Raw genomic sequence first — 22,069 nt, 5'->3', positions numbered from 1 at the left:
TGTCCAGCCAGCCTGAGCGTTTCTGATCTCACATCTAAAGATCACCGTCGACGAGAAATAGCGACTAGAAATAGCGCGTTCCCATCACTGCAAGTGTTCAAGCAGAGCCAGGAGGCGAGAAGGGCTTCTGTCCTGGGAAGAGCTCCAGCACATAAAGTTTTCAAATAACCTCCCTTCTAACTGGTAAAGGGATAGCCAGTCAGAAAAAACCAACTGTGAGTGACTGCTGGGAGCATAAATGGCAGTCAATGTCAGATCGAAAACTGTTTTCCAGGAGTGTATTGGAAAGCACGCAACGTGAGGAGGTGAGAAGCTTTAAGAACTCACAGCTCTGAGAAAGTGCAAAGAACTCTACTCAGTGTCAGGTCAAAAGTTATTTCAGGCTCACACCTGTATATTCAAATATACATTGGAACATCAGCTTATATATACAGGAGATGGTAAAGATCTACTTGAGCCCAAAAAATGTATTTTCCAGAATTCAACCTGACATAAAATGACATGAAATTCTCACCCAGATCCCTCTTGGAAAAGAGTGAGGATCCCAAAACGAGTCTTACATAGTGAAGTGTAAAACCAGCCGCTCCATTAAGGGCGATTTCAGATCACGACGCCAGCGCCATTTACCCGGCCCCAGCTCACACTGGCTTGCCACGTCACTGGTTTTCGGTGGCACTGTCTTTCCTCTCCCACTAAATGCTAAGTCCCCAGGGTGGCAAGCTGGCGCCTGGTGCTCGGCAGTGCACCTGCAGCTCGTTGCACGGTGCCCTTGACCGGGCCTCGGCTCTCAAGAACCTGAGGGCCCTAAGTCTGAAGTGCAACCTAGTGGCCTTCCTTCCCTCAGGTGAAAAGAGACATGGGCTCCGATGAGCACTAAGGGCAAACAGGAGGGGTCTCGAGCTGGAGCCCTGGGACACAAGCACACAGAGGAGCTCGGCCGTGAGGAAGGAGAAGCAGCCCTGGGAAGAGAGGAACCCAGGAAGCCTGAGCCCCGGCAGCGAGCTGGCGCCTGACTCCAATGCACAGCCAAAGACCGACGCCACGGGCTCTACGTGGGCAGCACTGCCTTCCTGGATTCAGGAAAGGTCCACAGGAAGGCCGGCCCATGCGCTGCTTTACTTGTGTTTTATGCCTGCTGGGAGTCACTTCCCATCAGACAGACGCCCTGCGTCCAGTGCCCAGCTGAAGAGGACGCAAACACCGAGAGAAATCGCTGCCCCCCAGGGGCGGTGACCTCCCGTCCTTTCAGGAGTCACGGGTGTGCCTCCAGCCCGCACAGCTCTTTCCTTCTCTGTCCTCACAGCGGTGGTTCTGTGGGTCTCTAGGAAGCGCAGAGACACTCCCGTTGTCACGGCGAATAACCGAGCTCTCAGCTCCATCCTGCTCCTGTCCCTCACCCTGCGCTTCCTCTGCTCCTCGCCCTTCACTGGCGTCCCCACACAGCCAGCTGCTTTCTCCCTCAAGCCACCTTTGCAGGCGTGTTCACTGTGGCTGCTCCCACTGTGTTGGCCAAACCACCGTGATGCCGGCATTCAGAGCCACGCACCCTGGAGGAAGGGTGAGCTGCCGCTGGCAGCGGGGCTTCTGGCTGTCATTCCCGCCCGCACCTTGACCCTGGTGATCGCCTGTGGGATCTGGCTGGGACTTCTCCTTTCATCTGAGTCCCGACGCATCCTCGCTGAGTGCAGTCAGGGCTCTGGCGCTGCCCTCTACTGGGTGCTGGCTGCCCGGGCTCCTGGGCCCTGGGATGCTGCACTGTAGCTGTCGTGGCCAGGCACCTCCCTGTCACCTCCAGTGGAGCCAAGCTCTCGACCTTCAGCAAGCTCGTGTCTGCGTCCCCTTCCTCCCTGGCTACCACAGCACCAAGGGAAAGGTCACGGTGGCCTTGATGCCCCCTTGGCTCCCAGCGCTGGAGTACCAGGCTGCATCTCTGCCCCCAAGTGCCATGTCATCCCGATAAGACCTGATTAGAACATTTTTAAAGGATTAAGGAGTAAAATGAATTCCAGGGGGAAATAGGAATTTTAAGTTTTTATCTCTTAAGTCTCTATTATATTTTTTGGCTTCTCAAATTTTACATCCAGATATAACAAAATCATCGAAATGCTTTCCTCTTTCCTTATCATAAGTTTCCTTGTCATCATTAAGAGCCCATGTATACAACCAACCTTAGCCATCAAGACTCACAAATGGCTATTCCCAGAGTATTTTCTGTATTTTTATTTATCATGATAGAGTAAAAATTCACGTTATATTTGCTTTCTTTCCTGTTTTTTCTTAATACTTAAGAAACTTTATTTTTAAGATTTGTAATAGATTTGAAATTTTTCATATATGTTTGAGTTAATTAGTCAATGTACATTTTCTACTAATGTATTATCTATGGTCCACAGATGTATAAATGTCATTGTCCAATTGCTATGAATTCTTCCCTATGACATGTTAAGTTTTCAGTTATAAATGGACTTGTTTCTTACCTCTGTGTTTTTGACCATTAAATTGTTGTTTTCTGCTTTTATTCTCATTTTTTTGGCCCCAATTCCTGACTTTAAAAATGTTTTATTACATCTAAATTTCTAAAATTTATTCATTATCCACACCTCCTGGTAATGTTTATCTCTTTTTAAATTTTATATCCCAGGATATTTCAGATAAAGAGAATCATAGTGTAAAAAAAAAAAAAAAAAAAAGACCAGCTAGGATGGCATCTGCCCTGCAGTGCCTACAGCCGAGCAAGACAGAGAAAGTAAACGTTACTCTGATGGATTGCGTATTAGCAGTACAGGCAATATGCTGTATTGTAAAAGTTGTGATCATCTCTGGCAGAGCAAATCAGGGGAGGCTTTAGGTGCCTTAAACAGAGAAGGTGCTGGGGGGTGGATGGATGGAATGAAACCCTAACAGGCTTGGAAAGGGGGATTGGGTTTGCTAATCGAAGAAAAAGGAGAGGGACATTCCAGTCGAGAGAGCCACGCAAGCCGCGGCAAAGGGGCAGGAAGCGCCGGGTGTGTCCTGGGACCTGCGGCTGGGGCAGCACGTCCACTAAGGCTGAAGGCAAGGGCCGGAGCCCTTGGTCTGACCCCAGGGGTCTGGACTCTTTTAATAGATTTTTATTACAGAAGTTGCGTACTTACAAAACAATCATGCACATGTGTAGAACTTCCATACAACAACCCTTCACCAACACATGCTTCCTTTTCTTCCTAAGAAATAAATCCTTTCACATACAGTTTTGAAACCACTTCTGTACCCTTCTCTCCATTTCTATTCCTTAGGTAACTACTATACTGAAATTGTGTCCAAATCATTCCCATGCATATTTTTATATATTTACCAGATATATTTTTATGCACAAACTATATATATGTGCATGTAGGAAGAGATTTACATATACATGCATATAAATATTTTGGTATGTTTTAAATTTTTATAGTTCATACTCAATTGCAGTTTTCACTCAACACTGTTTTTCAGATTTATCCATGACACTGATTTATTCATTTTAACTGCTATATAGAATTCCATTAAATGAATATCCACAATTTATCCAGACTTCTTTTAATGGATGCTTTCGTTATTTCCAATATTCTCGCCATTTAAAAAATGCTAAGGATATTCCTGAGTGGAATTGCTGGGCAGTACGCACACTTTAAACTATTAGATAATGCCAGCCTGCTCTCTAAAGAGGGTAGGCCAGTTTCAGCACTTTCTAGCAATATCTAAGTTGTTATTCTTGACATACTTGCCTACATTTTGTCCTGAGATGTGAAACGCTATTTCCTTGCCGTAATTTGCATTTCCTGGCTTGCCAATTGATCTTTTGATTTCCTTTTAGAAAAATTCCTATTCATATTTTTTGCCCATTTAAAAAAATTGGATCATTTGTCTTTTTCCTGTTGGTTTGAAGGAGGTTCTTTATATATTCTGAATACTAATCCTTTGCTAGTTACACGCCTTGCAAATACCTCATCTGACCTGTGCCTTACGTTGTAACGTTTTCGGCGTCCATCTGCCTTGGATGCATTTCTGTTCCCAACCACCACAGCTCATGAGCCACGCCACCAACCCCAATTTACAGAGGGAGGCTGATTCTGCGTGACTTGCCCCAGGTGCCTCGGCTGGAATGGAGGAGAGGCACGACTTGAACCCAGCGCTTTCTGCCTCTGTCTCCCACTCCACTTCCACACCGCACTTCCTTCCAGGGATCGCCAGGAGAGCACCACGGAGCGGGTGAGAGCTAACAGCGAGCACCTGCACCAACACAGGGCTCTTAGCTGACGCCCGTCACAAGCCAGCTCAGAAAGCATTCGAAAAGTAATTGCCGAATGAATGGAAACTTCTATATCCTACCACAGAAAATAGAGCGTACCACGCCCGCTGTCGTCTAAGGCCCGTGAAGAGCACAAATATCCACGGCAAGTGGGGAAGGACTACAAACAACTCTAAATCACTGTAGGTCATATTTTGCTGCCAAAAGAATCTATGCTAACTTAAGAAAAAAACGTTTTGGATTGTGGAATTGTTGACAAGGGATTCTGGGCCCAGAACATTGTTTTTAAACTTTTCTGTCCATAACTCAGAGTCAGAAATATATTTTCTGCTGCAACTCATTACACACATAATCTGTCTCTCGCCCATAAATGTAAAACTGAGAGGAATGTTTTATTAAGTAAGTCACACCCATACTATGTATGAGGCATTTTTATATTTATTTCAATTTATTTTTAAAATTCTAGTTGTGGCCTGTGGCAGTTTGATACCGTTTATGAATTCTAAAAATAGATAATGGATTACGTTTGTAAACTGGTCTGTCCCTCCGGCATATTAGATTATATTGGACTCAGAGGTTTTACTTTTAATGATTAAATTATGACTAGGGCTTCGATTGGGCCACGTCCCTGATGTTGCACCCCTGCCCCCTTGGTGGGTGGGGCCTCACGGAGAAACCGCCCCAGAGAGAAGGGAGGTTGGAGTTTTTGAGCGGGAACCCAGGAAGTAAAGACACAGGAGAGAGCAAAGCAGCTGGGCTTGGAGAGAGCCTTGAGCTCCGGGCTCGACAGTCCACAGCTGGCCTTGTGGAGCAAGGAGAGGAGCCCGGGAAGGGAGGAGCCAGGCAGCCTGGACCCTGGCAGCCATCCTGCTCCAACACGGGGCAGCGGACTATGGTGAGGGAAGGAAGTTCCGCTTTATGGCCTGCTATCTGTACGCTCCTACCCCAGATCAATGCCCTTGATAAAAACCAACCGATTTCTGGTATTTTGCATCAAGCACCCCCTTGGCTGACTAATACATGGCCCACAAAATGAGCCCCAGCCCATTAACGTCCAAGAGCCCAGCACGGTGCTCCGCTCACAGTAGATGTCGGATAAACAGCTGCTGTGCAAAAGAGAGTAACAATTGCACAAACACACGCAAGGCTGGGAAGGCGGGCCTCTCCGACCTTCAGACCACCGTCTAAGTTTTGGGGGCTCAGATGAGGACCTGGCTGGAAAGTCCCGGGTCTTCTGGGAGCCGGGATGGAATGGACGGTGAGGGGGCTGCTCCAGGAGACTCAGAATAGGGAGATGAGCCGCTTACCTCGCAAGTCTGACAAGAGCTGGCCATGGTTCTGCCCTGCAAAGAGTAACAAGAGCTCCAAAAAGAGGTCCACAAAGAATAGAAGTGGACACAGAAGAACACACAGCAAACGGACACAGGAGCAGACAACTAGAGGGGGGGCGGGGGGGGGGAGAAATAAATTTTTAAAAATAAAATAAATAAAACAGAGGTCCACAGATCAACCCTTCCTCTTGGATGGCGGCCAAGAGCTCATTCTGCTTCTGTGGGACCCTTGGCCAGAGAGGACCCACAACCTCTTTCAAACTCTTTCCACTTTTCTGGCCTGCAATAATCAATACCTACACCTCGCATCCGGGGCTGTCGGAGCTGAAAGGGGCCTTGAGAGACCAGACAGCCCCCCCGGCGCTCGTCTTCCAGGGGCAACGAGGAGCGAGGGGGTCTCCAGCGCCTGGCGCCCGGCTCCGGCTGGCGGGGGGGCCCTGCCAGGCGGTGGACGCCCCAGGAGCACCGGGCACCCCGTCTGCCCAGCCCGCCGTCCTGACGCCCTGGCCGGCGTTCCGGCCTTGCTTTCATCTCAGGTCAAAACGCCCGCTGCTGCCCTCAGCACGAGGGGGCCGTGCAAGGGAAACGGGCCCAGCGTCCAGGCCCCGGGCGCCGAGCCCCCCGCTTTGCGCAGCCCTCGCCTCCAGGCTGCCCCCGGCACTGGGGCGCGCTGCTCAGAGACTGCTGGCCGGCGGCGTGGCCTTTTTTCCCCTTCTTCAAATCACCTCAGATGCATTCCAATCTGGTTTAAGCAATTTATATAGGAAAATGATATAAAAAAATAATGCAAGAACCACTTCAGCCCTCAGCTCGCTCACTGTTTCTGACACAGATTTATTATCTGCCACGTAGTTTAGCACAGTATTCCCCCGTGTCTTTATATTATCCATTACTCATTTTTGGCATGTATAATCTCTCTCTCTAACTGACAAAGGACCTCAAAGCAGAAAGAGCCCTTCCTCTGGGACCTCGGCCTCGGGTCCGCGCCTCCCAACACCCACTGCGAGCCGCCCAGAGGGGGCAGCAGGGACGGCGGCCAGGCCCAGGCGCAGATGAGCGCACCCACCCCGCGCTGCAGCCGGGGGCTCGGCCGTGCGCGCCCCCATCCTCCTCCTCGTCCCCCAAGTGCCGAGAGGCCCCGGCGCTCTGAAAAGCCACGGGCGACCGGGCTCTGCTACATCCACCTCTGTGGACTTGCCTAAGGTACTTAATAAAAGCAGTTTCTGCCTCAGCGGGCCCAGGTGTGACCCAGATCTTGGTTATTCTTAAGGGTTCTGCAGGGGATTCTGATGTACATACCTGGTTACAACAGATCACGTGTAATTTGTGATGGCAGTCTCCTCAAAATACATACTGAAAATTCCTAATTCCAGTCTTCCAAGCAAGTCTATGATGAAGAATAACTTCAGTAGTCGTTTTATTTCAGGACTGTGGTGACATTTTAAGCATAAAAGCAGAGGAAACCACAACAGATTGAAAAGTTTTACTAAATAAAAGTGAACATCAAAAATACTATAAAGTTAAAAGATAAAGTCAAATGTATGTAGAAGTGATAAGGGGTCAATGACATAAAAGAAGGTCTCAGAGATCACAGAAGTCAGAAAAGAAAAATAAGCCTAGGACCTGAGACTTTTCACAAAAGAAAGAAGAGAAATTCAGTCCCACTAGAAATCAAATATATGCAAATTAAAAGAAAGGAGTACCATTTTAAACTACTAAAGACTCAAAGTTTAGAAGCAATACCAAAAAATAGCCAAAATGCACTGCTGGTTAAGGGTGAAAATTGTACTAACATTTCTGGAAGATGCTTTGTTAATATTTATCAAAAGCCATCATTCACCCAATAATACATTAAATATATCTTTTGAATTCGTAATTTCTTTCCCAGTGTTTTTATTAGGGAAAATATCAGAAACGTATATAATAAGGTAGTATAAAAATTTTTCCTTGCAGTATAACATAATAAAATAAGAAAACAACCTAAGTGTTCATCAGTAAAGGATGATTGGCTAAACAGTATTATATAAAAAAAAAATGTGTGTGGGATGTTCCAAAATTTGGGAAAACTCATTCTAATACTGTTATGTAAAAAAGTAGGTTACAAAACTTTAATAGCAAAAAATAAAACTTTAAAAGTGTGATTATCTCAATTTGTTAAAATACTTTCATGAATGATACGTACCAAAGCAGCAACAATAGTTATCACTGGGTGGTAGGCGTATAGTGATTTTTTTCTCTACACTTTTAACTTCCAAAGTTCTTACAAGGAACAGTTGTGAAAAATGCATGTGGCCTTCCTTGACGAGCTCCTCCAAGTGTGGTCTGTAGACTGGCGCACTGGGTTCACGGCACCCCAAGCCCCACTCTGGAGAGAATCGGGACCTGCACTTGAGTTCAGTCCTGGGCTAGTCACACACAGCAAAGCTTGAGGACGACTGAGCTAAGGCAGCCTGCAGGGCTCTCGGAGGTCTTTGAGAGAGGGCCCAGGGGACAGTGTGAGCACTGGGTCCTTCCTATTTGCACTACGCTGTATCCTTTCCTGGTGTTGCGAATCTATGTGCACTTCTCGCCTTAGAGCAGCATACGTCAGCACTGCAGACCTGCATTTGGGTGGTTTCATAGCGAGAGGGCAGTTATGTCTCATCAGGGCTGGGCAGGAAAGCCGCATCAGCTCACTAAAGCGCTGCCTGCCTCTTCAAGCATGCTCGCATCAATCACATAACCCTTACAGAAAAGTTCTAGATACCTCTTTCAGGATTTTAAAAAACTGCCATTCATTCATTCATTCATGTTTTATTTGTTTACTGCTTAAGTGAGAAAAGACATTTAGAAATCCTGGCCCTTACATTTTAACCTATTAAATCTTGGAGGAGTCGTTTTTCTTTCTTCCGTTTGCATCTTAAGAGGGGGATGAGTCACACATTTGTTCTTTCAAGTTTATAGTTTTCGGGCTTTGGAACGTTACTTCCCCATAGAAATAGTTAAGATGATTTAGATCCTGAATGCCATGCATAGAAATCTAATCCAGAAAGAAGAACTCGTATAAGAATCTGGCCAGCCCCTTTCCTGAGCCCGGGGGCGCTGGGTGAACCGAGGTGGGCAGGGGTCCGTGCCCCCTTCCCGGTCCTCTGCCCAGCCCAGCCTTCCCCACGTGGAGCCAGCCCCCCTCCAGCTCCTCTTCCCTGAACAGAGTGCCCCCTCCTCCAGGCCGCCCTCCTGGCCTGCGTGGAGAGAGCAGCCTGGTGAATGCCGGCTCGGCCTCCGCGGCCCTCGGCGGGCTCACCTACACCGTGGCGTGGACCTGGCACATGCCAGGCTCCCGCCGGGGGAGGCTCGGGCACCACGAGCCGGGCACCCGCCGCAGGAGGGCCGGGCCGCGGGGCGCGCCCTGGTTCCAAGGCCTCCACGTCCCTCGCGGCCCACGCGGGTCTCTGGGGGCTGCAGGCGTCCTCAGGGGAGGCGGGGACGCGGCTGGCACAATTTCTTCAGACTGCTCGCGTCCCACAGCGCGGGCCGGGCTTTGGGGAAACAGCCGCGCACGAACCAGGCACAGGCCTGCCCCGGGCTGGGCTCGGCGGGGAGACAGTCAGGCGGGGACAGTCCTGAGGGGACGGGGAGCGGGAGCGCCCCGGGGAGCCCTCTGGCGCCAGGAGCCGAGGACGGAGCAGCTGAGGCCCGGCGAGCCGGGGGGCCTCCTTACAGACCCGCACGCGGGCCCTGGCCCTGGCCCAGCAGGGAGGGGGTGGCTGGGGTGAGCACGGCCCCTTTTCCACGGTGACTGGTGACTTGAGTAGGTGGCCCCGCCCCAGGCCCTGCCAGCCTCCCCAGCGGGCACGGCCCTGGGCTCCGAGGGTCCCCTGTGCTCCCCGCAGGCGGGTTCAGGCGAGACACCGCCCCAAGAGCTGCCTGAAACGGAGGGGGTGGACGGCCCGAGAGGCCAGTCCTCACCGAGCAGCCCGAAGGAGCAGATGCGGTCAAGCCGCCTCGGCAGGTGCGCCTGTCAGGGAACTAAGATGAAATAAACTCACTCCACCTCGCCGCGCCTCTCTGCATTGAGAAACGCACGAGAATTCTCCTAATTGTTACTTCTCAGAGAAAAGTGTTGTCTCTGCTCTGCCTAATCAGAATAACAGGACTTGGGAACGAAGCCGTTTCGAAGGGAAGCCGGAAGCTTCCTTCTCTAAACCGGGGACGACTGTGCGTCCTGAACAGCCGCCACCCTTGCCGACGAGGCGGGAGTGCAGGGGGAACCAGGGCCCAGCCCCAGCCCGCTCCCTGCCCAGGGGCGAGACCGCCCTCCCCCTCCCCGCCTCCAACGAGGCTGTGCAGACCTGAAGGATATGCTGGGGCTGGACGGCTTTCAAAGCACAGAAAGCGGTCCAGGGGTTAAGCCTTGCAGTGCTAAACTGGCGTTGTGCATCTCAGTCTCAGTGACACGCACCCAGTTTTTATCCCTGTAGCATCGTGCTGTTATTAATGAATTCCAAAAAGAGATATTGGATTATGTTTGTAAACTGGTCTTGTCCTCTGGGCATATGAGAGTGTATTGGATTCAGAGGTTGACTTGATTACTTTTCTGCCCTCTGGGTACCAAATAACTTTATCTGAAGGAATGGTACCAATTTAAGAATTTGGACATTGACAGAACTTATAGAAAAGGTAAACCCAACACACGTGCACTACCCTGTGGCTCTGGCGAAGCAGGCTCGTAAGATAGGGAATTGAAAGACGCATCTGGAAGCTGGCACGAAGACCACGTGGACATCGGCAACCCAAGACGGCTGCTGGGAGACCCTCCCCAGGATCCTGCCACTCAGAGGAAGACGTCCTCCAGAAGCCAGGAGAAGCCCTGGATGTTCCCCAAGGACTTTATCACTGGGCCCTCCTGGGGGATGGAGGAGGGGCAATAAGCAATCAAAGTGGTGCACAGCTGGAGCCCTCCTCTGCCATGAGCAAAGCGGTGGGATAATTAGCAGTTTAAAGCAGCCGGCCTGAGTTCACTCTCTCGTGTGCTCTATTGTCTCTGGACCCAGAATCCAGCTGCCTTGGTGATCCAGCTTGGATCACAAAGCAAGTAAAATCAGAGCATTGATAACCTATAACGGGAAATTGTAGACTGTAAATCAGCCCTCTTTATCCCTTTTCAGCCCCTTCCTCTCTACCTGGGACCCCTGCTCTGTTATTTTCTCCCATTTCTCTTCCCTCCCTACCTGAATACATTACTGGCCTAACCTAACTTGAAATTCATTTCCGCAGCATAGCCAAGAACCTAAACAAAATCCGGTAACATTTTTGGTGAGCCAGTCCAGAAGTTTATTGGTGAGTGAGGCTGTGGCCTACAGCTTGTTTAATGCCTTCCTCTGCTTCTCTATTTTAAATGGGTTCGCCCATGAGCCCCCAAAGCTCGTAATCCCGGGAGGGAAGGGGCCGGGGCTCGGGAATTCTCTGCGTCCGCACTGCGTGCCCAGGTTAGATCTGACCCAGCCAGGAAGGCTGGGTCATAGGGCAACGGTTAAATCACAGCCCGGCCGAGACAGTTTCCCCGGCAGAGCACCCGGCCCTGGGAAGTTTCTTTTCCAGGCCCTTTCAGCAGCCGGGGTCTCTGCCCTCGGGCCTGCCTCCCCTTGCCTTCTCCTGCCCTCTCCCCTGAGAAGCAGCACGACAAAGGCAGGAAGCCCGGGGGCTTGCCCCTCCCAGGGGGTCCACACCTTTGCAGGCCCTCCAGGCAGGCAGAGCCAAAAGGGATGCCAGGAAGTTCCCTTCCCCAGGGGCGTCACGGGCCAGGATACCCCGCTAGCCTTTACCCACGCTTTCACCTTCCTAGTCCTTGCCACTGAATTTCTCTTTACAGGTTTGTGTTAGAAGGCTTTGGGAGGTTTTAATAACTGGGAAACTGGGAAAGTGCCTTTGTCCAGCAAAGAAATTATTGCCTCAGGGCCCCAAAGCCTGTCAGCCAGAACAATTAACCTCTAATCACTTAATGGCCTTTTGATGGCTGGTTTAACTGGGAAACCATCAGTAAAGTGAGAACCAGGACTGTATCTAGGACTTCTGGGAGGAAGAAGCAGCACTATTCAGCTCCGGCAGCTTCAGGTGGAAATCTATTCAGCCTGTCTCCCAAGTCCAGGTGGCCCCAGGAATGCCCCTTGGTAGGGGCTCCGTGATTCCCAGAGAGCAGCCAAACATTTCCTGCAATTTAACTCGGGAACTTCTGTTTGGGTAACAGTGAAGTCAGTCTCAGGCCCTGTACTGGTCAGGGGCGCCGAGAACCAGAGCGGGAAACTGCATGCAGAGAGCAGCCAAATATCCCCTGGGACAGCCGTCTCAGGCGCTTTGATTTGGGGCCACTGCTCAGTGTCCCACCAATTCAGCCTGGGCGCATCGATCTGATCACCGGAGGAAGCATCAGATCTTCCCCAGGACCGAGGTCGCCCACCCAGGGACGCCTGTGGGCCAGGTCGGCTCTGAAAACTGAAATTCTCAGGATGCTGAGACAGAGCTTCAGCTCCAAATTATGGGGAGAGGTGAATGGTTTGTCAGACTAGGGCTCTGGGACACCAGAAGAGTTGACTAGAAGGTGCTTCTTCATTCTTCCTAGAATAATGGGTGCAGTCTCTAGCACACCAGCCAACTGCCTACAGGAGTCTCTTCTCAGGAGCCAGGAAATCCTGCCTGCTGCTGGTCCACACGGCCAGAGGATGGCCAGGAGCAGCCTCCGTATAGGACCCTGAATTCCAGTTAAACCAGGGTAAGAAAACAGATAAATCTGAGGCCCAGAAACCTCATGTCATGTCTCCCTTAAAGAAATGAGGAAATTAACCTGAAACTTCAGCTGTGCCTGTAAAAACTGTGAATAGAGATAAAACTCCCAACGGGTTACTAAAGCTCCCCTGACAAATAAGAAACCTCCTGTGCCATCAGTTAAGAGAAAGGAGTTCCTAGAAATGCTAAAGGCATAAAATTTTCTCTTGTTTTACTCTGTGCTTGATTTTGTGTTCAACTTTAAAATCTGTATTTAACTTTGTCAGTTTGCTTGTGCCTAGGAAATCACATTTGGGGTTCACCTGTTAGAAATTAGGTAACAGTGAAAGGTAACCTAAAAATGAATCTTTGAATGCCAATATGGTCTTGCTAGTGGATTTAATGTATAAATTACAAGTGAAATTAATTCAATTGCTAAAAAAGCAGAAAAACTTCACAAAGATGTTACTCATAAAATTCTTGCGACTTAGTAAAAGTACCCAGTTCACCTTAAGGTAAAAACTTACTAGAAACTGTAACTAAGAGTTAAGATCATTTATAAATGTCTTTCTATTATGAAATAGCGGAAGGATAATAACTGAAATTATATGTGGGTAAATTTGGCCCAAACCTACTATTGTAAGCATAAATTCTAAATTGACCTTACCTTCATTTATGGTCACTTCAAGCCTAGCCTCACCCCTTGACTTGGCTCATGGTTATTTCATAACAGCTTCTGCCCCATGGCTCAGGGGAAAGCAAATGTGAGACATCCTGTCTCCTGTCCTACTGGTATGAGTGACCCTGCTTTCTCCCGTGGCTCCAGTGTGGACTAAGCTGCTGCCTGGTGGAATTCCTGACCCTCGGAGTTGGACGTCCACTCTTCCAGTCTAGCACCCGCCAGAGTCCTGTTAATCTCCAAGGACTGGAAAGTGAAGGAGGCCTCCTGCTTTGACTGTCGGAATTCCTAAAAGTGGCAATTCATGAAAGAAACCAGTTTCCTTGAGGCTTCGATAGCCTCAGTGAATATACATATGATAAGTCCTGCTCATCCAAGGTCTGCTAAAGTCAAAGTAAAATATAAAGTTCTGAAGCAAAGGAAATTGTATTAAAGCATTGGGGGACATTTTGGTTATAAGCCATTAATTAAGAAACAAAATTCTTGTGCAAAACTGCATGGTCATGGTTCAAATTAAAGAGAAAGTCTCCCAGGAGACCTTTCAAATGTTGTTTTACAGTTGAACTTGTTTTGTACAAAAACAAAAGTTTTAAGTAGCTAAGTTGTGTTTCCATGTCACACTAGTCATGTCTGCCTATTTGCTCAGTGTGTAACTTCATACATCAGGATGATAATATCAAATTAACTAATGAAAACTCTTAAGTTCATATTTAATGAAACTAAGTTAACAAAATGTAGGGCTGCCCTCTCTTAAATGCATAAAGTCAATTCCATCAGTTGCTAATTATAATCTAAGGTAAATTAGCCAGTCTATGTGGTTGTGGTCAATTAAAAGACTTTGTAAAAGCATCTTCTAAACTGAAGCATTTAAATGGCTAGTTCTAAAAAGCCATTATAAACTAGAAACCTAAATTGATGTTAATGGCAAAAGATAACTTCATAGCAATGAAACCTGTCTGTAGGTTACCTCAATGTGCATATTCAAGTAGTGGTAATGAAAAATTACCTTGATTCCATTGGGAATCTTCACTTTTCATTTTAAAAATGGAAAAAGTAGTTTTTCCTCTATTGCTAAAGTAAAATACCTGCTAATTAATGTCTTCAAGGTAAAAATGTAGAAGTAAAAAGCAAAGTACTAAAAAGTTCATCTGATATGTAACACATTGCATTGGAAATGTTTAAAAGGCATATAAAAATCAAGACATAGACTTCCACATTGTCACACTCTCTTGTGCATTCACACCAGGCCTTCAATACACTGCAGGTTGCCTCTCCACTTGAGTTATTGGCTAGGTTGGTCACTGATCCCTAAAACAATAAAGGGTATCTACTACATCTCTGGTTGTGCTCCTGAAGTCGATGGAAACTACGCTACAGTTTCAAACCCCTGCAGCAGTCAATGGTGGCTCTAAATAGCCAGATGGACACTGGATATCGCCTCCAGACTGGCACTGTTTCGTAGTGCCAAAGGGCACTGTGCAGCAGGCGAGTGGAATACTGGAAGCTACTTTCCTAGCTTCTCTCTAGGGTCAACAATGCTGCAGCTTCTGTGAAGAACATACCAAGTGGAGGAATGATCACCAGAGTACCGTAAAACTTAAGCACAATTGGCATTATGGCCTGACCCCATGGAGAAATAACATGTAAGGTACTGCAAACTAGCCACCCTACTACTGGTAGAGGGTCCAACGTCAGATCCTGAGGACCCCTTCTCTACTCCTGCCTTGAAACTCTTAACCAAACTACTAAAGCAGGCCAGATTTAAAAGATGAACCTCTTGTGAACCCAAACATTGAATAGTTCACAGACAAAAGCAGTTTTATTAAGGAAGGAACTAAAAGGGCAGGCTATGCAGTGGTTTTTCAATTTGAAACCACAGAGGCCAAAGCTCATCCCCCTGGAACTTCAGCCCAGAAGGCAGAGCTAATTGCCCTTATCCAAAGTTTAAAGCTAACAGCCGGAAAGCAGGCTAATATTTACACACACTCTTCGGTATGCCTACCTTGTCCTTCATGCTCCCTCTGCTGTATAGCAAACGAAGCTGGCTTACTAACAGTGGTCACCTATTAAGCACAAGAAATCCTAGACTTACTAAAATCCTTACTATTACCTCAGGAAATAGCAGTTATGCATTGCCCAGGGCATGAGAAGACAAACACTGCTATAGCAAAGAGAAATGCTCAAGCTGACGCAGCTGCTGAAGTGGCAGCACAAACTCAGGTTTCCCTCCTACCCTTTATTCCAGCTCCTGTACCAGTATACCCAGGGTGAACCAGCCAGGGCAGCTAGCCTGGGGTTCACCCTGGAGGCTGATGGGTGGCTTGTTAAGGAAACTCAAGTCCACCTGCCAGGAGCAGTGTGGTGGAAAGTCCTTCATGGACTTCACCAAGCCACTCATCTGGGGAGGGATGCCCTAACCAGCTTAGCCAAATGGGTTTTTGAAAGACAAAGCCTGGTGAAGACAAAGAAATTACCAGGAGTTGCTCAATTAGAGCCAAAACGTAAGGAACTTTACTCTGTGGTTCTGATCACTCCCACAGGTATTAAAGTTAAAATGTCCAGCTGGGTGCACTAATCATAAGTGAAGCCAGCTGCCCAAGAGAGTGCCAGTTCACCAGAAGCACCTGAAGAGATGTACACGGGCCAGTCACTGGACGGCCTGAAATAACCTCTCCAAGAGACAAAGCTAAGTAGCGTCTGTGTGAAAGTCAGCTGTTGCTTCTAACTCTAGCCCAAATGCCTATTGCTAGGGGTAGAGTGAACCAAACATCCCTTGAAGAAACTTTGTTTTCATCTCCTTTAGCTTAACTGAAAAGGAAAATGCCTCTTCTCATTCCTCTCCTCTACCTTAGGAACTAGGATCGACAATTTATACCTAACCCCACTGTCTATTGCAATTTCTCTCTACAATTAACCAACAGCATAAAATAGCTCGAAGAAAAATACCGTTTCCCACCAACTTTGGGAAAATGCAGCCTTTGCAGGTACCTGGCCCTTTCTACTTCTGTGGTCCTGTGTCCTCTTAGAAAACCCTATATTCTCAAAATTCTAATTAAGTTTATTTCGTCCAGAATCAACATTTTGTTCGCCATATGGGAATTTCATCCAGCTTCACCCAGGATGCCAGATCCATCTTCCTCCAACCGAGACAGACTACCAGGAGGGTTTTGCACCTTGTCAGGAAGGGCCTACAGCCCCTAACCAGCAGGAGGTAGCCCAGAAGAAAGATCATCTCCCTTCAGCACCCCTTTAAGAGTAAAAGTGTAAAGTCTCTGAGGGGGGAGTGAAGCAGGCTAGTAAGACAGGGAATTAACGGATGAATCTGAAACCTGGCAAGAAGAGCATGTGGACATTGGCAAGGCCAAGATGGTTGCTGGGAGACTCCCCAAGATTCTGCCCCTCAGAAGAAGACTTCTACCAGAAGCCAGAAGAAGCCTGGATATTCCTTAAAAACTCTATCATTGGGCCCTCCTGGGAAACTGATGGGGGAAATAAGCAATCAAAGTGGTGCACAGCTGGAACTCCTCTCCTGCCATTAGCAAAGGGGTAGCATAAGTAGCAGTTTAAAAACAGCACCTGGCCTGAGTTCACTCTTGTGCACTCTTGTCTCTGGACCCAGACTCCAGCTGCCTTCTCCCCTGCTTGGATCACCAGGCAAGTAAAACTTAGGCATTTAAAATCCATATGGGAAATTATAGCCTGTAAATCAGCCCTCTTTTATCACTCTTCAGCCCCTTCCTCTCTACTTGTGACCTCTGCTCTGCTGTTATCTCCTATTTCTCTTCCCTCCCTACCTGAATAAATTACTGGCCCAACTCACCTGGCGTGCTATTGAAATTCATTTCTGCAGCATAGCCAAGAACCTAAACAAAATCTGGTAACACTGGGGAAGCAGACATAAAGTTTAGGTCTCATCATCACTGCTTCCCACAGTGTGCTTGTCAAAGAGATACTCTGCCAAGCCAGAAGCCGGGGCCCCATCTTGCAAGTTGTTTTAGGTAATGACTCTCAATGAAGTCACACAAGCGGGAGTTGTTTTTGTCGGTGGCCAGTTTGTGCAGCTCCAGTAGTGATGGATTCACCTTTTTTTCTAAGTGTGATGCACACTCCATTGCATTCAGCCCACTCTCCCAATCACCTCCTTCTGGTTTCTTGATATCCTTAAGATTCGGCCTCCTCGTTGGTTCTGCAGTTTCATTACTTTCTCAGCATGTTCCCTCTCATGAGATTGGTGAAGAAAACATTTGGAAAAATTCTTCAAAGCCACATCATCACGGTCACAGTAGTAAGACATCGACAGGTAGCTGTAACAGATGCAGAGCTCCAGATTGATCTGGAAGTGGATGGTGGCCTCCAAGTCCTGCCTGTAGCTCTGGTGCACCTGCGACAGGGAGGTGGCCATCATGGCAGGCGGCTGAGAAGCGGTGGCCCCTGGGGTGGGGGGGCTGGCTGACAGGAGCGAGCGCCAGGTTCTGTCAAGCAGTAGAGGGGTGATGGGGTCCCTGAGCTTCTTTTATCTGGGAATATCTTAACCCCGGAGCCTTAGGGCCCTCAGGCTCTGTTCACTTTTCCTCATTCTTTCTTCCTTCTGCTCCTCAGATTGGAAGATTTCAATTGTCTTATCTTCAAGTTCACTGATTCTCTGCTCGGCCAGCTCCAGCATGATGCTGAGACCCTTTGGGGTAATTCCTGTCACTGAGGTCTGCAGCTCTGTATGGGCCTTTTCATAATGTCCCTCTCTCCACTGATACTTTGTGTTTCCCTCTCACTTCCTTTAGTTGTCTCGGTTTCCCTTTAGCTCTGTGAGCATATTTAGGGCCATTTTTAAAGTCTGTCCCTGGTCTGATCCTCTTCCCTGGTGGTTTCTAGTCGTTCTCCTTTGCCTGGGCCACAGCTTCCTATGTTTTGTAATCTTTTTTTGAAACCTGGACATTTTGATATGTTAAAGTGTTACCACTGGAATTTATACCTTAAGGCACCTGTTCCTCCAGCTAGTGTTATGACAGAACTTTCCCTGAATGCCAGGAGTTAAAAAAAAAAAAAGGGGGGGGGGGGTGAAACACCTTCCCCTGTCTGCAGGTGCACCTCCGCGAGCGCCTCCTTCGGGGCTCATCCTGCAGGGGGCGCAGGAGAGGGCTGCAGGCCGAAGCGGAGGGCCGCCCAGCGCCCTCTGCGCATGCGTTGTCTTGGGCACGCGTGTCTGGCCCTGGGACTTTCATTTAGTGGCTGGAGATGCCCCCTCCCAGGAGCCAGCCTCCCCCACCCCGGGCGCTGTGCTGTGCCCCCCACCAGGGCTCTGAGAAGCCCCGTGAGCCGCCTTCTGACCCAAGCAAGTTCCGGGGCAGCCCGGGCCGACAGAGGCCCCCAGCATGCTCCCTGCTGCCCCCTCCTCTGGAAGCAGCACCGGGGTCTGCACTGGGGGCACAGGCTGGTCCGAGCTGGGCCGGTGAGGGGGACGGGCTGGCCAGGAAGCACGAGAGCCGCGACCTCGGTCTGGCGCTCGCCCTACTACTGCAGTCCTTTCACTGTTCCCTGGAGCTTTGAGAAAGATGTTTCTGCCAGTTCTTGCGACTGTTCGCAGCTTCTGCGGGGCCCTGAGGCTTCCACTCCGCCGTCCTGGTCAGGGAGGAGCGGGCGTCCCGGGCTTTGACGTGTCCATCATCGACACCAAGGAGACAGGCGCTAAGCGCAGAAATTGCACAGGGCGCCCACCTAACTTAGCTCCTGAGAGTGAGAAACCGCGAAGAACCTGCATAATGAAGACTGTAAGCCACTCAACTGCCAGCAGCAGGGACTCGGTTACATCTCAACAATGGACTGAGCAGCCATTTAGCGGTCTTCGCACGGATCTTCATACTACACGCCGCTGAAAACAAAGGCCAAAACGATGCTCAGAATATTTAGTGGTAAGAGATGGTGGACTGTGCGCTTTTACTCCTCTGCAGTACTTGAAGTTTTCACAATTCATATTTTTATAAGGAAAAAGCCCCACAAAAGTTAGGTGCATCCTGGAAAAACAAGTGTCCAGTGAGGGAAGAGATTGTAGTGTCTACTGACCGCCTTCACTCCATCCCCTGCTTGCTGTGAGAGCCCACCAGTCTTGGCCTGCTCAGTGGAAACTCGGATGCAGACTTCCCAGAAGGCGGCAGGGGCCCTCCTGCCGCTGGAATCAAGGCCCCTCCTCAGCACGGGACCTGGACTCTAGGTGCAGTCTCATCTGAGGCTCCCTGAAGCCTGACCCTGTCGCCACTGCTGCTGCCTCGGCCTGGGCAGCCCCCTCGCCGCCCTGTGGGGCCCAGCCCGAAAGCCCTTTCCTTCCTCGGTGACACCTCCACAGTCTTAGAGCATTACACTTTGCCCTGCAATCTAGTTTGTCGCAACCTTGCCGACCTCCCCAGTTGGTCAGGGAGATGCCACCTGGGCTGGGCCTTGAAAAAGAGACACCTAGGCAGGAGAATGAGAGTAGCAGGAACAAGAACTGGGCTCAGCTACATCTAGACAGCAAGGGCTTCTGGTACAGCGTAAGGAGTGGACAGGAAGGCAGTAAATACCTACTGCAGAAATTTCTTTTTTTTTCCCTTTTAAAAAACATCAATTTTATTGAAATGAATTCATAAACCATACAACCCATCTAAAGTATACAATCAGTGACATATAGTATAGTCACAGTTATATATTGATCACCTCAATCAATACTACAGCATTTTCATTACTCAAAAAAACACACAAATAACCCTACCTTAGTAGTCGCCCTTCCTCTTCTTTCTTGAAACACGCCTGCTGGCCAGCTCCAACGTCTCTGAGCACCATCCCTCTCCAGCCCCTCCTTCCAGTGCAGTCTACTTTAAACCTCCCCGTTTCAATCCCAAGCCCTGGCCCTCCGTCCCACAACGGCACTGCTGCTCATCGCCCTGCTCTTCCCCACCTGCTCCACTGCTGACTGCAATTTACCCCGTTGACCCCTGCTAAAATATACATACAATGCTTTGTATGTTTTATATTTAACGAGTGCCTGGAACACAGAAAGCATCAAGAAAATATGCTGCAAGAATGAGTAATTTATTTAAATATCATGTCCAATTGCACCATGCTTCTAAAGTTCCCCTACCAAATAGCTTTTTGAGAAAATTCTTGTTGTAGATTCTCATACTAAAATAGGCAAGACTGGAACAAGGCCGAGAGACAACAACGTGCAATTGCTGAGAACCGTGGTCTCTGCAGTCAGCGCGGGCTGAGAAATGCCGCCCGCTCCCTCTGAAGCCTGAGCAGACGTCAGCGTCACGTCACGCGAACACGCTCCCCACCACCGAGAAGTCACGCTCCCATCAGGTCAGAGGACGCGCTGTCCGAACGGCCGGCCCACTGCGGTGTCCGCCGCATGCAAGGGCTGTCGCCACATCCCTGTCCTGCTTCCCACCCATCACCCTTTGAAATTAGAGCGAGAACAGTGGTCAACTTTACCTCCAAAGCGAGTCAGAGGATCTGAGCGACAGAACACTCGGCACCAAGAGGCGAGGGAAGGGGTTTTACGGTCTCTAGGCACTAAGACCAAATTTATCATTTTCCCCCAGAAGTCAGAGATTACGCACTGCATTATCACACGGAGTCCGACCTGGAGTTGCAGGTCAGGGGCTGATTTTTTTTTTTTTTTTTAAAAGAAGAAATGGCAACAATCGAACCCTACTTAATTTCTAACTTTGGAAGATAAATCTAAAAATCAAACTCTGAAGGATGGGAGAAACTACCATTTGCTGCCATGACTTCCCTAAGAGATGTGCTACTAACAAATCCGGGAATCCCTTACGCCGGTAGACGTGAAGAGCTGTGCTCTGACTCCCTCCAACTGCCACTTGGCCCCTTCCCTCAGAGAGAAATCCTGGGTGAGGGCTGACGGAGCCAGGCAGGAGGTGGCATCAAGGACTGAGCTGCGAAGCGCACTGGCTCTTACTCTGGCCTACTACTTAATACAAATTAATTTCCCATTTCTGGAAGGGAGAAAACCCCACAATAACCTGAGTATTTTAGCATTTTCTAGAAGGAAAGATTCCACAAATGGGCTTTTTAGATCGTATGATGACCCACTCTGCAATGTAGTTTTCTAAGGTCAAACTTCTGAACTGTTATTTGACTAACGATGTAACTTAACTTGCTTTGGAGCAAGACTAGGATACTGGAGAGAAAAAACTAAACTTGCTGCTTGTAACTGTGTCATTAAGGACCTACTAGTAAGAAACAAGTGCTCTTTTTTGAAATACAAAATTGAAACTCTATTACGAATTTTTATGATACTATTTTAGATAAAATGTTTTAAAATTTATAATCTTTTGTCTGCCACAAAATTAGGAATGATCAAAATATTTAATCCAAATTTGTAATGGCAAAGTAATGTCATTACATTAAGAAACCCTTGCTAATAGCTTCCCACGTTCAGGAAAGGATGATGAACATTGTGCAAATGAAGACCCAGACAGCCTCAAATCAATTTCATTTTATTTAGTAATTTCAATCTTGCTCTCCAAGTCCCAGTGAACACTGAGAACAGGTGGCTGCGTCCCTAATCACAGCCCGGGGTTTAATGATCCAATGTTAGATCTCCTATGAAAAAGTCTCTAAGGAAAACACTTGGTGTAGAACACGGCAAGCTTTCCCTAATGAGCAATTCACGAAGAACTATGCAATCTCCCTGGAGATAAAGGGAGGTACTTTGGAGTATGGCAAGCCACGAGACAGCGCTGACTTACTCTAAACTTCTAGCCTACTAGCATCCACTTAGGAAAGCTAGCTATTCTGATTTTAAAGAAGTCTAAGCAAGAAATCTCAATATCTTTCAGGGAAATTCGCTTCTTGACTTGGTACATATGAAGCACTTAGCACAGTGGCTGGCATGTAAATAATGGACAAAATATAACAGTTGGTATTATTTAGCTTCTGTTTTCCTGAAAAGTGCTCTCCCACTGAGAAGAAGGTGATCAACGTACAGCCTCAATACACCGTGAACTCAAGACACAAATTACCCTTAGTTTCTCCTCTTTCTGGGTCTTCTTCCAG

The 22,069-nt window shown here is 48.4% G+C and overlaps 1 protein-coding gene across 1 annotated transcript in view; it reads right to left on the bottom strand.

Moving 5' to 3' along the window:
* The window catches only part of XKR6 (XK related 6), a 307,438-nt gene that overhangs the window by 195,048 nt on the left and 90,321 nt on the right, over positions 1-22,069 (bottom strand). The gene's annotated exons all lie outside the window — the stretch shown is intronic.

The sequence above is a fragment of the Dasypus novemcinctus genome, chromosome 25 (genome assembly GCF_030445035.2).
Source record: "Dasypus novemcinctus isolate mDasNov1 chromosome 25, mDasNov1.1.hap2, whole genome shotgun sequence".
Lineage (NCBI taxonomy): Eukaryota > Metazoa > Chordata > Mammalia > Cingulata > Dasypodidae > Dasypus > Dasypus novemcinctus.
This window is presented reverse-complemented; position numbering and strand designations above follow the sequence as displayed.